The sequence below is a fragment of the Crinia signifera genome, chromosome 8 (assembly GCF_055691185.1).
Source record: "Crinia signifera chromosome 8, ASM5569118v1, whole genome shotgun sequence".
Classification (NCBI taxonomy): Eukaryota; Metazoa; Chordata; class Amphibia; order Anura; family Myobatrachidae; genus Crinia; species Crinia signifera.
Window position 1 is genome coordinate 51,112,772 of NC_139224.1, and position 19,140 is coordinate 51,131,911.

At 49.6% G+C, this 19,140-nt stretch overlaps 1 protein-coding gene across 2 annotated transcripts in view; it reads left to right on the forward strand.

Moving 5' to 3' along the window:
- Positions 1–19,140, forward strand: part of NCF4 (neutrophil cytosolic factor 4) — a 91,714-nt gene that overhangs the window by 24,320 nt on the left and 48,254 nt on the right. The window contains exon 1 of one of the 2 annotated variants that reach the window (XM_083156349.1): positions 14,229–14,290. The exons of the other annotated variant lie outside the window; for it this stretch is intronic. The gene's annotated coding sequence lies outside the window, so the exon portion shown is untranslated. Of the gene's footprint in view, positions 1–14,228; positions 14,291–19,140 lie in introns of those variants that run through there. 2 annotated transcript variants of the gene reach the window in all.

Sequence of the window (19,140 nt, forward strand, 5' to 3'; positions counted from 1 at the left end):
AATATGAGTAAAACACATAAATGTTCTGTATATTTTACACGCATTTGGTTCTTCAAACAATTTTACTCAACAACAGAAAAATGGGCTTTGACGGAAAAGGCGGGTGTGGGTTGTCCTATATCCAACAATGCGGCAGATGTATTAAGCTTTAACAAGAGATAAATCCAAGGGTGATATGGAGAGATAAACGTCCAGCCAATCACCTGCTAACTGCCATGTTACAGGCTGTGTTTGAAAAAAGTCAGTTAGCAGGTGATTGGCTGGACGTTTATCTCTCCTTATCACCCTCACATTTATCTCTTGTTAAGGCTTAATACATTTGCCCCAATATATTTTAAATACAGTATTATGGGTACTTGTTTCCTAGAACGGCCACAATCGGGGGTAATCGTGTACCTTAACTTAAGGTACACGATTTCCCCCGATGGACCCGATTTCCTTTGAAATCAGGTTCATTTTGCCGGCAAAGGCAAAATCGGGTCCATCGCGTCGGTTGGGTTCATTAACATGGCACGTGACGCGACCGACGCGATGGACCCGATTTTGCCATAGGGTTCAATGTTAAAATATTTGTAACATTATAATCCGGGAAAAAATGGGAAATGGGCCAATATGTGCCTTTTCTCATTGTATATGCCCCCCCCCCCCATTGCGAACGTCACCCCACGATTGACGCCAACCCGAAGCGTGGCGAGCGTAGCGATCCCGCGGGGGGCGGCGGTACGCGGCCTCCGACCTTTTCATACCCCTACTATCCATGTCGGCGTGGAGTACCCCTACTCTCCATGTCGGCATGGAGTTGAGAATATAAAGTGTGGCGAGCACAGCGAGCCCCGGAGCCCGAAGCGTGGCGAGCGCAGCGAGCCCCGCGAGGGGACGCGTATACCTGTGAAGTTATACGCGCCCCCTCGCGGGGCGCGCTACGCTCGCCACGCTTTGGGCTCGGTGGCTCGCTGCGCTCGCCACACTTAATATTCTAAACTCCATGCCGACGTGGATAGTAGGGGTATGAAAAGGTCTTAGGACGCGTACCGCCGCCCCTCGCGGGCTCGCTACGCTCCCCACGCTTCGGGTTGGCGTCAATCGTGGGGTACCGTTGAGGGGGTTAAAATTGGGGTCTGGGGAGAATTTTACATTGAATCCAATGTAAAATAGGGTCCCAGGGACCCTATTCACATTTCAATTAATGTAAAAATCGGGGCCATCGCGTCGGTCGCATCGCATGCGATTTGGTCGCTTGCGATGCGATCGACGCGATGCGACCACCCGATCAAAATCGGTGTGGCCGTTCTAGGAAACAAGTACCGTATTATGTTATAAATAAGGGTGTGCACTGGGCTCTTCCCGGGTTTTGTGGTTTGGCTTTGGATATGGATCTTCCGTCATCTTTTGAATCTGGATTGGTTTTGTCAAAAGAATCAAAACCACCTTTTCAGTATTTGGATCTATATATAAAAACAGCTCAAATAAAAAAATTGTCCCTATGCTATTATTAACCTCAATAACATTAATTTCCACTTGTTTCCAGTCTATTCTGAACACATCACACCTCATAATATTGTTTTTAGGCCAAAAGGTTGCACCGAGGTAGCTAGATGACTATGCTAAGTGACACAAGTGGGTGGCACTAAACATCCCATCATCTTACCCGTCTTTTTCCCAACATGTATCACCTTTAATACTTAAAACATCTACTTATGATAAACCTGAAATAATGACTCGGAGACTTAGGTTTGGCAGAAGTTGTTAACTGATTTATTTTTGTAGAATTTTTAACAAATTTTTGTTGATTTATTAATTGATTAATTAATGGTGGCCAAGAAAGAACGGCTATTAACTAAACTCCACCCCAACTACCAACGTAACTGGCCTAACTCGTAACAAGCGGTATCCAACTCAACCTTGTCGCCTTAACTACCCACCCCTCCGGGTGAGGTCGCTGACCCCGACACGGGTGTTACAGCAACATGCCTAAGTCAATGAGAGGTGAGTGCACCGAAAACAAGCCATGTACGTAAACTCAATAACTAATATCTAACTAATTTATTACAAAAACTGCCGTTCTTTCCCGCCTATCAGCTAACGCGATTAAAACACAAAGAAAAAACCACCACCTCAAACCAAACCCAAAAAAGGGGGAGGGAGGGCGGGAAAATCAGCAGGAAGAAGAGGAAGCCTCCTCCCCTTCCTGCTCCTATATTCCTTCCTCCTTGACCAAACCCTCCCCATCCCATAGGATCCCTGAGTCACATGCTTGTCAGTGATGACACGCAGCTGAGGGATGTTTAACCCTCTACATGCCTATTCCAGGCACTCCGTTATTCTAAACATCCCATCATCTTACCCGTCTTTTTCCCAACATGTATCACCTTTAATACTTAAAACATCTACTTATGATAAACCTGAAATAATGACTCGGAGACTTAGGTTTGGCAGAAGTTGTTAACTGATTTATTTTTGTAGAATTTTTAACAAATTTTTGTTGATTTATTAATTGATTAATTAATGGTGGCCAAGAAAGAACGGCTATTAACTAAACTCCACCCCAACTACCAACGTAACTGGCCTAACTCGTAACAAGCGGTATCCAACTCAACCTTGTCGCCTTAACTACCCACCCCTCCGGGTGAGGTCGCTGACCCCGACACGGGTGTTACAGCAACATGCCTAAGTCAATGAGAGGTAAGTGCACCGAAAACAAGCCATGTACGTAAACTCAATAACTAATATCTAACTAATTTATTAAAAAACTGCCGTTCTTTCCCGCCAAAGCGGGGTTCTAACAGACTACCCCGCACCGCCACCATCTAAACTACAGACTCAATGACTATCAACAGATCCTCCAAGAACATAAAGAGGCCCTCATCAGCCAGATGAACCCCATCAGGCCGGAATAGGTGTTTATGACCGAACCTGATCCTCTCGTGAGCGACCACCGCCCCTCCTGAAGCCACTACCCACCGGGCTATTGCCGCATTAAGTTTCTTCCTGGACTCATCGATTGCCCTCGGGTTAGTAACCCCCCTCCAACAGAGCCGAGGAACAATAAATGACCACACTATGGTACATGCGGGCCAGGCCGAGCTAATGGCTTCCAGATCTTCTAAAATCCAGCCTCGCAGATCTAACTGAGGCACCTTCCCGAGATCGTTACCTCCCAAGTGAATCACTAGAACCAATGGTAAACCGTACTTGCGTGCGCAGCACAATAGGAAATCCTTAAGGGCCCCCCAGGACATGCCCCGCACCCCTAACCACCTAATCGATCCAATGCAGGCAGAGGGGGGACCCTTACCTTCGCTAGCTAGCCTAGCCGCCCAATATACGAATGAGTGACCGACTACCCACACCTGGAGCCTATCGATCCCCTGACCTAAATGGGAGAGATGCAAGAGAGATGAAATAGGGTGTTAGACTGGACTGTTTAATTGGGAGCACCTTTACATATTTATGAGGATCTGCCAAAAAGAAAAAACAAATTTGGTATGACGACTCGAGGCACATTCAAACAGTGCCTAAGACATGCTCCAATCACGATTGGAGCCATACCAGGACACAAAGGGAAAGAGACAAACAGGGGGAAGGGCAGGGTATTGGAAAGGAAAGGGTTGAAAGGTGTACTCGGCGGGAGAAAAAACGACTAGACCTGCTGAGGGACTTTTAATTAGACTATAGCCAAATTAAGTAGCACCAGATTCAGTCCGTCAGATCAGGCAAAAAAGCGGGAAAACTCCGGACGCTGGCCCAACAGCAGAGCGTAGTTAAGCCCCGAGTAGGGTGGACATAGGGAAGGGTAAACAAATGACCATCCATCAACACGACAGTCACAAACAGACAAACTCAGCAACACTTATGACAGCAGATGTGGCCTAATATATTTCTTGTAGCTCGCTGAGCGCCATCTCCCTAGGGATTTAATGTCCTCCACCGACCAGCCGGCTTCAGCTGCCGCAGTAGCGGCACCTATCCTAAAAGAATGCGTCCCGAAGTCTCGAGGTGACAGGCCCAACCGAGACAGGCAACGCCCCAGCATCCATCGGAACTGGTACAACGTCAGAGGCGAACCATCGTAGTGTAGAAGCCAGGATCGCCCTGAGGAAGGCCTCACTAGCATATACAATGCACCCAATGATACGGGGCACACTGACTCGGGAACGACAGGGCCCATGGAGGACCACCTACCTCTGGCCGACTGGTCGGTCTTGGACCTTCTAATCCTAAACCACAATGTCCCTCCATCTAAGCGTATGTCAGACAGAAGGAGGGTCGCGTCCCTAGTCTTCGAGGGGGCAACTAGCTCGGATATCCTCAAAGCGCCGTGGTAAGCCATGGAAAAAGCCAGCCTAAACAGCAGCGCCTCGAACGCAGAGCTAGCGCAATGCCCCACCCCTTCTAGTAGATCACGAAGAAGAGAGGCATTAATCGGCCGGCGACAGTCTGGAGGGGCTGGCACCCTCCGTACCCAGCCCTTCATGGCCTTAGTGACTAGAAAACCCTTAGTAAAATCCGGCCACCCTTTGACCCTAGCGAAGAAAGATATGCCCGCCAAGTACCTAGCTGCCACTGCCCTGGATTTTCCTGAGCTATATAAATACCAAATAAAAGACAATAAACGCTGTTGACCCCGCCTACCTGGCTGCGCGCCCCCTCCTGAGAACGATTCCCATTCCGCCCATGCCTGCCGATAGCTTCGCAGTGTACGGGGAGCCAAGGAGGACTCCGCTAGCCCCTCCAGTCGGGCTCGATCACCTGCCAAACATAAGAGGGGCAGGGCGTGCCCAACAGATCAGCATGAGGCGCAAGATCCCGAAAGCGCTGCCATTGAAAACGCGAAAGAGCGTCCGCTATTTCATTATCAACGCCGGGCACATGCTGAGCCCTAAACAATATAATATGACGTAGACATTGGAGGGAAAGCTGCGCCAGGACTCTCAACACTAACAGGGATTTGGCCTTTTGGTGATTGATGGCGTGCACGGCGCTGAAATTGTCGCACCAAAACAGCAGGCTCCTGTTCGCTAGGCGCGGTCCCCAGATTTCCATGGCAACCATGATGTGAAAAAGCTCTAGCAGCAACAGGTCCTGGGTGAGGCCCTCATAGGACCACCCCCGAGGCCATACCTCCGCGCACCAATGTCCATCCAAGAAGCAGCCGAAGCCAGCCGCTCCGGCAGCATCCGTATACAACTGAAGCTCTGAGTTTGCCACGGTCGGGGCGAGCCAAATCCGCACCCCGTTGAAATCCTCTAAAAACGAGGACCATACCTTCAAGTCCCGCCGAATTTCGGCGGACAGGCGGACTAAGTGGTGAGGCTTGATCACCCCAGCCGTGGCCCTCTCGAGCTTCCTGCAAAAGAGCCTGCCCATGGGGATGACTTTGCACGCGGAGTTGAGCTGCCCCAAAACTGACTGTGCTTGTCTCAGCGGGATCTTAGACCTACTCTCGCATTGCAAGATAGCCTCGCTGAGCCTGACTACCTTATTGGCCGGCAGGCTACAGCAGCCCTTCTCAGTATCTATTAAGATACCAAGAAATGACAGACAAGCACAAGGGCCCTCAGTCTTGTCGTCTGCGATGGGGACCCCGAAAAGCCTGAACAGCGATTGAATCTTCAGCAAAATGCGGGCGCAGTGATCGGAGCCGGCCGGCCCGATGCACAGAAAGTCATCCAGGTAATGGGCGAGGCCGCCCCCGTCAGATGAACTCTCAACACACCAGTGCAGAAAGGTACTGAACTTCTCAAAAAATGCACAAGAAACGGAGCATCCCATCGGCAAGCATTTGTCGATGAAATACTCCTCTCCGATGCGGAAGCCCATGTACCGAAATGAACTGGGGTGCAGGGGGAGAAGCCTGAAAGCAGACTCAACATCTATCTTAGCCATGAGCGCCCCCCGTCCAAACGACCGAACCATTGCCAGGGCATCGTCAAATGACTGATAAGTCACCGAACAATATTCCTCTGGGATGGCGTCGTTGACAGAAAAGCCTGCTGGGTAAGACAGATGCTGTATAAGGCGGTACCTCCCCGGGGCCTTCTTAGGTACCACACCAACCGGGGAAATAACCAGGTTCTCTAAGGGGGGATGGGAAAAGGGGCCTACCATGCGCCCCAACTGATTCTCCTTATCCACTTTCTCCCTCAAAACTTCCGGGAGGGACCGAGCGGATTGGAGGTTGCGATATGATCCGCCCCTAACTTCCCCTTTAACTGGTAAAACAAAACCCACCCTAAAACCTTCAAACAGAAAAGAGGCCGCTTCCCTATCTGGGTAGCGCTGAAACCAATCGGCCATGGCAGCTACGCTCACAGGTGAACGCGCCTTATCTAGGATTCCCGCCGGCCGCTGCTCTGGGTGTAGCGGCCGACGCCCCTCTATTGGGGCGGGGGCCCCGAAAGCAGTTGGAGGCCGGGTGGTTCCCAGAACAATTGATGCAGATGTGCCGAAAGCGACAACGCTGGCCCATCTGACAGGAGGAGTTATTAAATGCAAAGCATTTACCCTTTGATGCGCCTACTGCCGCGGGCCGATTGGTCGCAGCGAAACGACGTGCCGGAAGGGCCTCCTGCGTTGGTCGCTGCGAGGAGGGGGAGGCCGCGGGAGGAGCCGGAGGTGCGGAGGCAGCCTCCACCGCCCCCGACCCCATGCGCGTGAGCCCCATCCATATTTCTACATCCTTGCACCCAAGGTCCAGAATGAATAAACAGTCCTGCTTGCGCCGGAACTGCTCATCATACGTTCGCCAAGCCGTGCCCCCATAGGTACGCTGCATCTCGTGGACCATGTGTATATATCTTATCACGTTCATGTGTTCGTCTGGACGATCATCCAAGTAACAGGCTGCGAAAACACAAAAGCCCGCCAGCCAGTTGTCATAAGACCTGTAGGCCTCAGAGCCAATGCCGCCCTTATCCTTTGCTGCCTTGAACGCTTTTTTGGAGTCCTCGGTCAGACTGAACACGTCAACGTAGTCCCCTTTCTCAATTTTCTTCCTGCAACTTTCGCGCAAACCCCTGCACACCGCCGTATAGTCGCAGTGCACCACGGCGGGCAAATTTCTTCTCTTCCTCTCTCTACGGGATATAGCGGATAGCTTCCTTCGCTTGGACTGCTGTGCCCTCCTCCCCGCCTCCTTCCTGGCGTACCTAGCTGCCCGCTTGCGTGCTCTAGCGGAGCTCCCCACATCAGACCCGCCTGCTGAAGAGGAGGAGGAGGAGGAAGAATGATTGCTTCCTGACCCGCTAGAAGAGGTGCCCCGCCGAGACCCTGCATCATCCTCAAACAAGGCCTCACCTGAGGAGTCCGGTTGTGCAGCCCACGTGTCGTCATCATCCGCGTCATCGCTGGTGTCGACGGCGCCAGCAAAATCTTCCAGGGGTAGGGGTGTGTCATCATGGTAGGTTTCATGGGACCCATGCCTCGGCCCGCTGGATCTCCTACGCCCCCCAGCTGTATGCTGTGCCTGACCTGACGTGGAGGGTCGGCCCTCTATGGCCACTACGGCAGACCCCATCTCTCTGACGGCCTGCATGAATTGGGAGCAGCCCTGTGCTGGCACCCCTCGGGACCCTGACCCCCCCTATTCCTACTATCCCTGGGCCTGCCTTCGGGGGAGAGGCTATCTGCCAAAGGCCCCAGGGCGCTGGCCATGGAGGAGAGGGCAGTGGACAGCAGTATGGGATCAAAAGCAGCAGCAGGGGGCGCCCTTGTGCGGCCTCTCCCAGAGCCCTCTGCAGAGCCTGAGCGACCTGCACGGTTAGCAGCACCCTGCCTCCTGCCCATGCTCCCCCAGCCATCCTCATGGCCATCCCATCCTCCATGCGCCTGATTGTCCTGCAGTGCCCGGCTGTGCCCCTCTAACCCCTCCTCCTGGTCCTCCCACACCTGGTCCTCAAAAGGGGGGTCCAGTGAGCACCTCCGCTGCCTACCACGACGCCCCCTCTGGCTGGGCGCAGCGCGGCTCTGAGTGTGCTCCCTGCTCCCAGCCCCCCTGGCTGCTGCATGCCCCCTGCCCCTCACAGCTCTGCCGCGCTGCGCCGCCATGACCGGCAGGTCCCACACTACCGCGTGACGCGCCGGACCGCGTGACCCGGCCGGCGCGATGACGCCGCCCTACCACGCTGCGCATGGCCCCCCGCCCCCCCGCAGGCCGCGACGGAGCTCGCGCTGCCGGGTCAGGCGCAATGCCTCTACCGGCGCGCGTCACCCCCCGCGACCCGCGTCGAGCGGCGGGCGGCGCCGGAGGCTGCAGGGCAAGGGGGGGGGTCGGCATCCTGGACATCGCTGCCCGTGAAACGGGCCGGACGGCGAGCGGATCGCCGCGGCCGCAGGGCAGAGGAAGCCATGCTGCAATGCCGGACGCAGGTACCTGAAACTAGCACACTTCTTTGAGTTTTCCTACTCCAGCACCCCACGCACGTCCTTCCCCTGGAAAATCAGCAGGAAGAAGAGGAAGCCTCCTCCCCTTCCTGCTCCTATATTCCTTCCTCCTTGACCAAACCCTCCCCATCCCATAGGATCCCCGAGTCACATGCTTGTCAGTGATGACACGCAGCTGAGGGATGTTTAACCCTCTACATGCCTATTCCAGGCACTCCGTTATTCAAACACTGGACTGATACAGCACACTTATCAGCACCCCCTGATTATATGGCAGACTTGGCTCACCCCGGAAATTGTAGGGCACCCCTGAACTGATACAGCACACATGGAATTCTACGGCATAGACGGCGGCACCCCTTACCTGATACAGCACACATAGCAGCACACATGGAATTACATGGCACAGATGGCGGCACCCCTGGACTGATACGGCACACATGACACCCCTACAGTAAAAATAAATGAATAAAAAAAGGGCAGCTCCCCAGGAACTATACGGCTGATTTAGCAGCACCATAGAAATGTGAACACACTTGTCTCACCCCAGAAAGGATATGACACACTTGTCTCACCCCAGAAATGATATGACACACTTGTCTGTTGTCTCACCCCAGAAATTATATAATACACTTAACTCACCTCAGAAATTATACGACACAATTGGCTCACCCCAGGAATTATACAGCTGATTTAGCAACACCCCAGAAATTATATGACACACTTGGCTCACCCCAGGAATTATATGACACACTTGGCTCACCCCAGGAATTATATGACATACTTGGCTCACCCCAGGAATTATACATCTGATTTAGCAACACCCCAGAAATTATATGACACACTTGGCTTCATCCCAGGAATTTACAGCACACTTGGCTCACCCCTGGACAAACACGGCACACTTTACAGCCCTTGCAGTAAAAAAAAAAAAAAAAAAACTATTTTTTTTTCTTTTAATTAAAAAAGGGCAGCACCCCTAAAATTATGCGGGACACTTGCAGTAAAAAAATAATAACCTTCTTTTTTTAAATTAATTAATTAAGGGCAGCTTCCCTGGACTAATACTGGATACATGGTGGCACCCCTGGACTGATACAGAAAACATGGCGTCACTCTGACCTGATACAGCAAACATGGCGCCAGACATGGAATTATACAGATCTAAGCGGGTATAGACAGATGAATGGATTGGAGGGGGCATAGATTGACAGACATACGGGAGGGAGCATAGAAAACCAAATGGACATATAGGGTACCAAATGGGGTATAGATAGCCAGGAGAGGGCATAGATGGATAGTGGCATGGGCAGACAGGCAGAGCATAATATGGTGGCATACTGTAGATGGACATTGGCGGTACTGACAGACAGAGCACCATATAGGGGCATAAACAGATGGATGGGAGGGGGCACAGATGGAAGGGAGGGGCCATAGATGGGAGTGGCATAGATGGACAGACAGAAGGGAGGGGCATAGATGGATGGGAGGGCGCATAGATAAAAAAAATAGAGCACCATTTGGGTTTATATACAGATGAGCGTACAGGAGGGGGCATAGATTGACAGATTTACAGGGTATAGATGGACAGAAGAGGGCATAGAAGGACAAGGGCATGGGCAGTCATACAGAGCACCATATAGGGCAGGGCTGGGCAACACCGGCCCTCCAGATGTTAGTGAACTACACATCCCAGGATGCTTTGCATTAGTTTTGCTATGTGGCCATGCTGAAACTGATGCAAGGCATGCTGGGATGTGTAGTTCATCAACATCTGGAGGGCCGGTGTTGCCCAGCCCTGATATAGGGGGTAGGCAGGCAGACAGATGGACAGGAGAGGGCACAGAAAGACATAAAGAAGTTGACATAGATGGGAGAGACATAGACAGACAAGAGGGGCAAAGATAGATGTATGGATGGAAGTGGGCATAGACAGACAGATGAACAGACAGAGCATAAGGTGGTATGGACAGACGAACATACGGGTGGGGGCATAGACAGACAAATGGATAGACAGAGCACCATATGGGTGTATCGATGAAGAGGAGAGGTCATAGATGGACAGTGGCATGGGACTACAGACAGAGCACCATATGGGTGTATCGATGGAGAGGAGAGGTCATAGATGGACAGTGGCATGGGAATACAGACAGAGCACCATATGGGTGTATCGATGGAGAGGAGAGATCATAGATGGACAGTGGCATGGGCAGACAGACAGTGCACCATATGGGGGCATAGGCAGACAGATTGATGGATGGAAGATGGCATAGATGGACAGACCAACAGACAGAGCACCATATGGGGGTATAGACACATGAACGTATGTGATGCAATTTTCAATGGTTGCTGCAGCCAATCAATTGTGGGGTCTGCGAGATGGTGTAACACACAGCCACATGTACCTACTGTATACTGTATATCTTTATGATACATCAGCTATGGGTTTGCTTTAGGGCTGACCCAATATGTCCGTAAACAACATTGTTTCAATATATTGTGTATCAAATGATATATTGAAAAGTAATAACCAGCCTACAGTAAGTTACATCAGAATCATTCTATGTTCCCGCTAGAAATACCAGCGGATTCCTAAGGTAAATACTGGGGTTAGGCCCTAGGATGTATTAGGCTTTTTCTTTTTGGGAGGGGTAGTTTAGGGTTAGGCTTCTGGGGGGGGGGGGCAGCTATGGTTAGGTTGCGGGAGGGGTGGGTCATTATTAGGTTTAAAAGAGATCTGTCGGGATGCCACTGTAGGCATCCTGACCATTGGAATTCCATTGACCTGGATAAGGAAACCAACCCTGTATTAAGTACGTGCCATAAAACAAGTGACTGGTGATGTGACCACAGAACATGCAGCAATTTTCCTCCACCTCGGAGAAATGAGAAGGAAACTGATAGAAAGGAAGGAAATACTGAATTGTTCACCTTCAGTATTACACTGTGTTCTAGAATCTGTATTCTGGTGATCACTTCTATAGGTTGTTAACACCCACACCCCCCCATGCAGATATCGTTAATGATATCGGCAGTGGAGCGTCATGTAGGGTTTACCCAGTCAGGCCCGAGCCTAATTATTTTTGGTAAGCATTTTAGCACCCATCACTATGGATACTGTGGGTGGAGCTAAAATGTGAGTGGAGTATACATTTATACTTATAAATAGGGACATTGTGTTCCGGGTGCTACTACATAATAGTACCAATTTGCATTACACCACACAGTAGTGCCACTTAAACACACTGCACCAGGTACAGCCCCTTAGTTATATATATTTCAATTTTGAAAATGATTGGATACTGTAATACAGCATTCTTTGTGGAATGACAGTTGGTACACTTTTAAGAACATTTTATGAAAAATAAACAAGGGCTTTTGAACTACTAAATTTATTGATGCTATATTGACTGTTAGCCTAGAAAACTTGTTCAACACTGGGCGCCATCTTCTTTGGGTTATAATATCTGTTTGTTGTTTCCATACCAACAGGAAGTGGTGTCTGGTCGGCTGCCCTTTTCAGATTTAATTTTGTTGAATTTTGAAGCGCACTTGAGGAGAATTTTCATTTATATATATAAAAAAAAAAAAATCACAAACATGGGGACTCAGTTGAAGACTATGTTGTTTATTTTGAACAGCAGGTCACAGCATCTAAGGTAAACCATTTGCAATCATTATTACAGGCAATAGCTTACAAGCAATCTCAGCATCACAGATTCTTGAAAGGCTCCAATACAATAGCCCACCCCTGGCCTATCGCTTGGGTGGGTAATCCACCATTGAGAGCAAGGTGACTCTGTCCTGGAAACGCTTATATCAGGAAATCCCAGGTGCTGCTGATTATACACCTGGGTTCTGTTACTGCTCTAAAACCTGGTCTGGATCCTCTACATTACTTTCATGTGTGGAGATGGTGACTCTGCCACTATATATATATATATATATATATATATATATATATATATATATATATATATATATATATATATATATATATATATATATATTTATTAGTTCCCCACATTATAGATCACTTGATATCACCATTTGCAGAGTTAGTAGAATACACCTTCAAGCTACACCCCTATGTAACTGCAGTATATGCCAGAGGTGAAAGTAGATATTTGTAGGACCTAAGGCAAAAAACAGGAGGCATGGCTCACAAGCACACGTCCTTCATGTGAAGCCATACCCCTTTACACAGGTCACACCCTTTTTTCAGGCACACTCACAGATTCACTACGCGGTAGTCCCAAGTTTAATGTCTCAAATGTTTGGACATATTCCCATGTAACTGACATGGAAGGTGGCCCCTCTCAGCACTGGGCCCCATAGCAGTTGCACTGCTTGCACCAATGGTAGCTACAGTACACCCTTGTGTATATCACATGTAACTGTGACAGGGAAGGTGGCTTCTCTTAGCTGTGGGCCCCATAGCAGCTGCACTGACTGCACTTATGGTAGCTATGCCCAACATCAATATAGGCCCAACGCCATGACAGCTCATTTATCACCGCTGCAAGCAGATATTGATAAATAGGTCCCATGTAACTGCAACAAATACCCCTTACACACCAGCCAAAAATCCCGGGTTATCCCCAGGAACAACCTGCGACTAGCGCTGGTGTGAAAGGCTCCCGGGCAAAAATCCCGGGGGGCATTTAACATTGTAATCAGCCATCAGGGTGGCTGTACAATTAAAAATCGTGTATAATCGCGTCGCATCGCATGTGATCTGGTCACATGCGATGCGACCGATTTCACACACCCGATGCCATACAATGTAAATCGGTGGCGCCGTGCTAGGAAACAAGTACCTTGATTTTATATAGTGTGGCGAGCTCAGCGAGCCACCGAGCCTGAAGCGTGGCGAGCGGACACGGAATACATGTAAAATAATCCGCGTACCCTCGCCACGCTTCGGGCTCGGTGGCTCGCTGCGCTCGCCACAATATATGAAATCAACTCCACGCCGACGTGGATAGTGGGGGTATGAAAAGGTCGGAGGACGCAGTTCCGCCGCCCCTAGCCACGCTTCGGGGTGACGTGGAGAGTGGTGCTGTTTTAGGTGTTTTACCATATGAACTACTGAGATCGCATCTCACATCTCATCTCCCATCTCATCTCATCTCACCTCATCTCACATCTCACGCGATGTGCGATGCGATTTCACTCAGGGTGCAGCAAATAAATTAACTGAATTAAGTACTGAGATCGCATCTCACACATCGCAAGGCACAAAAAGCCATGCGATGCGATGTGCGATGCGATTTCACTCAGGGTGCAGCAAATAAATTAACTGAATTAAGTACTGAGATCGCATCTCACACATCCCAAGGCACAAAAAGCCATGCGATGCGATGTGCGATGCGATTTCACTCAGGGTGCAGCAAATAAATTAACTGAATTAAGTACTGAGATCGCATCTCACACATCGCAAGGCACAAAAAGCCATGCGATGCGATGTGCGATGCGATTTCACTACGCAGTATAGCCCACTAAGCAAATAGCTTAGTGGGCGCCCTGCTAGGAAACAAGTACCCTTATCTTCTATAAAGCAATAAATAAGAAGCACATTCTGATTTGTTGCCTATAGCAACATCCCATGTTATATAGAACTCCCATGCTAGAAAATTTCCCCCATAGTGTTACTTAATACAAAGGGTAATCCTTCCTAAATCTGCACCAAACCTGCCGTTTTCAGCATTTTTGTCACACTAGTAAATATGGAGTTCAGAAACAGAGACAGACAAGCTTGTGGGAGGACGGAGACTGGCTCTGTCACCACTTCCTATTACCAGCCTTCTGCTTTTCACAATTGATTAAATAAACTTCCCTTTCTGGCAGCAGAGATGACAGTAACTGTGTAAGCACTGTCCACAGAAGCAGCCAGAGAGTGGGACAGGTGAGTAGTGACAGAAACAGCATGGCATTGTACAGTTCCCTGTCACATTATGGAGCTCAGGCATCTTTATCATTTGTAACTCAGAGCGTTGATGATCGGTGTACAGGAAAACCAGTCACTTTCAGTTTCTGTGCATTGTTATAGTCATATTCAACTTCCTTTTTAAACACCATTCTGGGAGAAGCCAGAGAGGCGAAGCAACAGGGGTCATTGAGGGCAGAGCCAAGCTACTACCTCATTAAGCCCCACCCCCTTGATGGTAAATCCTGTGGATCAGGGACCTTTGAGCAGGGGTCGGGGCTAAAGTGATGGAGATTCAGATCATTTTAGTCTTGCTCCCTATGCGATTCCTGACTTTTTATCTGTGTATCCTGCCTGCTTCCCTAGGAGAAGTTCCCAGTCTTCCGGGGGACTACCCTTAAAAAGTGTGTGGTGAGCAAAGCAAGGGGCTTTCTTGCGCTCCCTCTCTAGCCGAATACCGGTAGCCAGGATTCCGATGTCGGTATACTGATACCCCTTTCACATCGCGGCTATAACCCAGTATATTGCTCAATTTTAAGTGTTTTAAAATGGTTCTAGCTGCAGTGTGAAAGCTCCACTCTGAATTTACCGGTTACAGAATACCAGTATTTCAAAACGGGTTAAAAGAAGGATCCTGCCCATCTCAAAGCCAATCCATTTGCAGTATGAAAGCCACAGACCCGGTATTTTGAACACATGACTGTAATCAGGCAAGTGATAGGCTGTCATCCTGCCCGATTACACTCTGCGGTCCATGCGGAAGATGGGAACCAGGTGGTCCCTGCGCTGAATGGGCAGATAGCGGCGGGGTCCCACCACAAGGACCCCACCGCTTTCTGCCCATCTGGCGCAGGGACCCCCTGCAACCACCACCCCCCACCGCCCAGACCCGATGCTACTGTTGCTGCGCTGCCCCTGGGGGATCAACTCTGGGGGGCAGGTAGCACATGCTCTGGTTCCAGGGGTCCCGGCAGCGCAGACAGTGACAGTCCAGGCACCACTCTGCAGAGTTCTCCAGGAGCCACCTGTCCGGGCGCAGCTGCAGTATCGGCGATCGCAGATTGTTCCGGCACCCGGAGCACAGTCACCTTCCGTCCTCCCAGCCGCACAGCTGACACTGCCCCCTCCCCGGCCCCGGCTGCCGGTGTCTTTGCTCGGGACGTGTGCAAACTCCTGTTGCTGCCTCCCTCTCCCGGACACGGCGTGTTATTGTTCTGTCAGCCGGATACTGGCTACTGGGAGCCGCTGAAGGTGCACACTGCTAAATATGATGATTGCTGTCACCCCGCTGTCACCTCCACGTATCCTCTCACTGCCTTGCTGTCACAGGGTTGTCATACAAGCAGCCATGCTTTAGGTATCCAGAGAATGTGCTGAGAAATGGGTTGAATGTGAAAGGTACAAAACCGGAATTGAAACGGTAATATACCATTTACAACATGCGATGTGAAAGGGGTTAACTGCCTTAGGGTGTGGTATATGGTCCCGACAGTCTGGATCCTGACAGTCATTAGCCCAACGTTGGGATCCTGACTTTTTTTTTCAATATGGGTTTTAATTACTCTAATTTAAAGAATGTAGAAAAGTATTATATTTATGTAGTGCTGCATTCATCTCGCAATGCGCCCCCCTGTCCTGCCTCTCTAGGCATTGGCAAAATCGCAGTAAGTTATTTGACTATTCAATCGCACCAGTAAAAAGCACATTCTTATCGACAGCATGAAAGTCAATGCTGTTTTAATGTAAGCAGAGCAATCCTGGATTTGCATAAATGTTTCTAATGTACTATCTGGTCTGGGGAGTGAGCGAGCTGGGCTGCCTGCACCTGTGACAGTGTCCGGGGATTAGTCATTTTGTGTAACTGTAGGACACAGTTGATAGATGTTTGTCCTTATGTGATCCTCTTGTAACTGCCGGCAGCCTATGGCAGTGCTTATGCTGTGACTGTGTCTTACAGAGGCATAGTGATAAATGTTTGGTTGTCAGAAAACAGTGGATACCAGGACTCATCAGGAATGATCAGTTACAGGAGGAAGACACAATTAGCTAGATAAATACCAGGATTTCTTATTGAGTCAGATTCGGCTTTCATTCTGTATTATATATTCCAATTCCTCTACATAAGGGCAGATTGCATAACTCCCAGCATGACCCAGGAGGGACAGAATGTGTTGTTTCTGGACATCCTAATTTGTGATTGCGTCACCTGTGGTGAAACACCTTTCTTATCAATTAACCAGGTTCACCACAGGTGGTGGCAGTCATAAATTGCCAGGGAAGTCCAGGAACAGAGCATTTTCTCCCTCATGGAGAGGGACATGTTGGGAGGTATGAGATTGGGAATATAAATTGTCTCTCTGAATATTGTGAAAGTGGCTTCATGCTGTAGATTTGACCAACTTGTCATCCAGCAATATGGCAGAGGTAGAGGAATGTAATAGATATGCTCTCCATATCACTGTATTGAGGGAAGGCGGTTCACATCCCGGCAGTCAAAATACAGGCGCCTGATCCTGACAAAGGGCCACAAGACCAGTGCTGGAATCCCAACTTTAGCAGGTATGCTGATGCCAGAATCCCAACTACCAGCATCCCAACTGCCAACATCCCAACTGTCAGCATCCCAACTGCCAAAATCCCAACTGTCAGCATCCCAACTGCCAACATCCCAACTGCCAGCATCCCAACTGTCAGCATCACAACTGCCAACATCCCAACTGTCAGCATCCCAACTGCCAACATCCCAACTGCCAGCATCCCAACTGCCAACATCCCAACTGCCAATGTCCCAATGGTAAGTATGTGGGTGGGTTCGCAATAGGCCGGGGTAGAGTGGGGTTAGATTTAGACACTAGTGGGAGAATTAGGGTTAGGATTAGGCTGTGAGGAGGGAGGGTTATGGTTAGGCACTTAGAAGAGGGGGGTGGGGTTAGGCTGCATGGCAGCGGTGATAGGGTTAGGCTGCACGGTGGGAAGGTTAGGGTTAGGCACAAATGGGGAGGATTAGGGTTAGGTTGTTGAAGGGGATTAGGTTTAGGCTGTGGGGAGGGAAGGTTAGGGTTAGGAGAGTGCAGGGGAATGGTAGGTATACATACCGGATACCTTTCAGGATTTCCTGCATCGGGATGCTGGTGTCTGTATCCTGACCAGTGGCATATCCGCCGCTGTCACACACATCTACAGACCGCATCACAGTTGCTAAAAATGTGCCAATGACGGCTGCACGTATGACTTATCTTATGTGCAGCCCAGCCGACCTCCAACTCTGGTCCGATACACAGGGGACCAGGCATTGGATCGGATGCCACACACCTGCGATTTGGGTCTATTTCACCCTATTTCTCTGCCCGATCCACAGAAATTGGGTAAAATTGGGCAAAAATCACATAGTGTATGGGGGCCTTTATTTACTGCGAGTGTAATCTGCTAGCCTGTGCAAGTATAGGCCACATATACAATAGGCTACAATGGTTAAGGCCATTGTTGGAGCCCCCATTGTAAACCATGGGAACTTTCACTGTTACAATAAAAACAGAAGGGCTACTGCACAGAGGAACCTTGCCGGTATATGGCCGTTATAATAAATAATGCTGACATTAAAAAACCCCACACAATTATTACATTAATAAATGATTCCTTTATTTATATTTTTTATATTTTAAATGGGTGATGTCTGTAACCCTTTAGATTGCTTGACTTAGGTCACTGTCCCAAATTCACCTTACATTGTCTCCTCCAGTCCATGGGTGAGATTTTAGCTGGGGCCTCCTAGCATCGCCACTAGTTCCACCTCTGTCACAGTCCCCCTCTCGCAGCACAGCACCCATCACATAGCAGCACTGAGCACAGCAGCAGCCAGCAATATCCATCACCCCTCATCTATAGAAATTATTTTAATGCCCTGTACTAAAATGAGCATTGGCCCCCATTTGGACGAGCACAGTAGTCCTCTTATTCTGCGATTTCTGCACTTTTGCACATGTGCGTGATCAGAGGTGGGGTTGTGACGTCAGCATTTTTAGGTGCAGTCTAGACAATGTCGGTGTGTTCGCACTGTGCTGGGGGCGCAGCTGCTGTGAGACGTCACACACAGCTGCTGCGACACAAATCATAGCTGACCTGTTCCTTGCTTTGAAACTAGGCTGCAAAGTCAGGGGGCAGCCGGTAAACCGGTACAGGGCTATGCCGCCCTGCTTGTTTTGTTCCGCCTTGCGATGTGCCCACAAGATTTTGTGGGCACTTTGCAAGAGTTTGAGCCCTTCACTACACAGCGAAGCGCTCGCACATCATTGGCTACAGACTGGCTGCGCAGCCAAGCTGTGAGACCAGGTGCAGGCTGGCCATGTTATAGACCACAGCGGCTGAGTGTGACGTTTCGCAGTCGCCATGGTCCTTCCCACGAGAGGTCCGGGCACACCTATGTTGTACAGACAGCTCCCACAAAATGGTCCATCATTGCTCCCCTGCATTTGGCTGTGATTGATGTTTTAGGGCTTGTCCATGCATGCTCCAGGGCACACGCGTTCGCAGATGTGCAGAAATTGTTACTACTATTGTGAGTTGACTTAAAATTAAACCTCAAAAAGTATATTCATACATGTGGCCTCTGAAAGAAATGATCTGTACTTACATTTTGACCACTTGTCTAGATTACTAATACCCCTTTCACATCGCAGCTAATTACCTGGTACAAGCCGGTTTCTTGCCGGTTCGACCAGGTAATTAGTGCGATGTGAAAAAGGTTACCGGTTACAGCTAACCGGTAGCAACACAGCAATCCAAACTGGATAAAAGTTCTTACTGGTTCGTTGCCATTTCGCTGTGCAGTG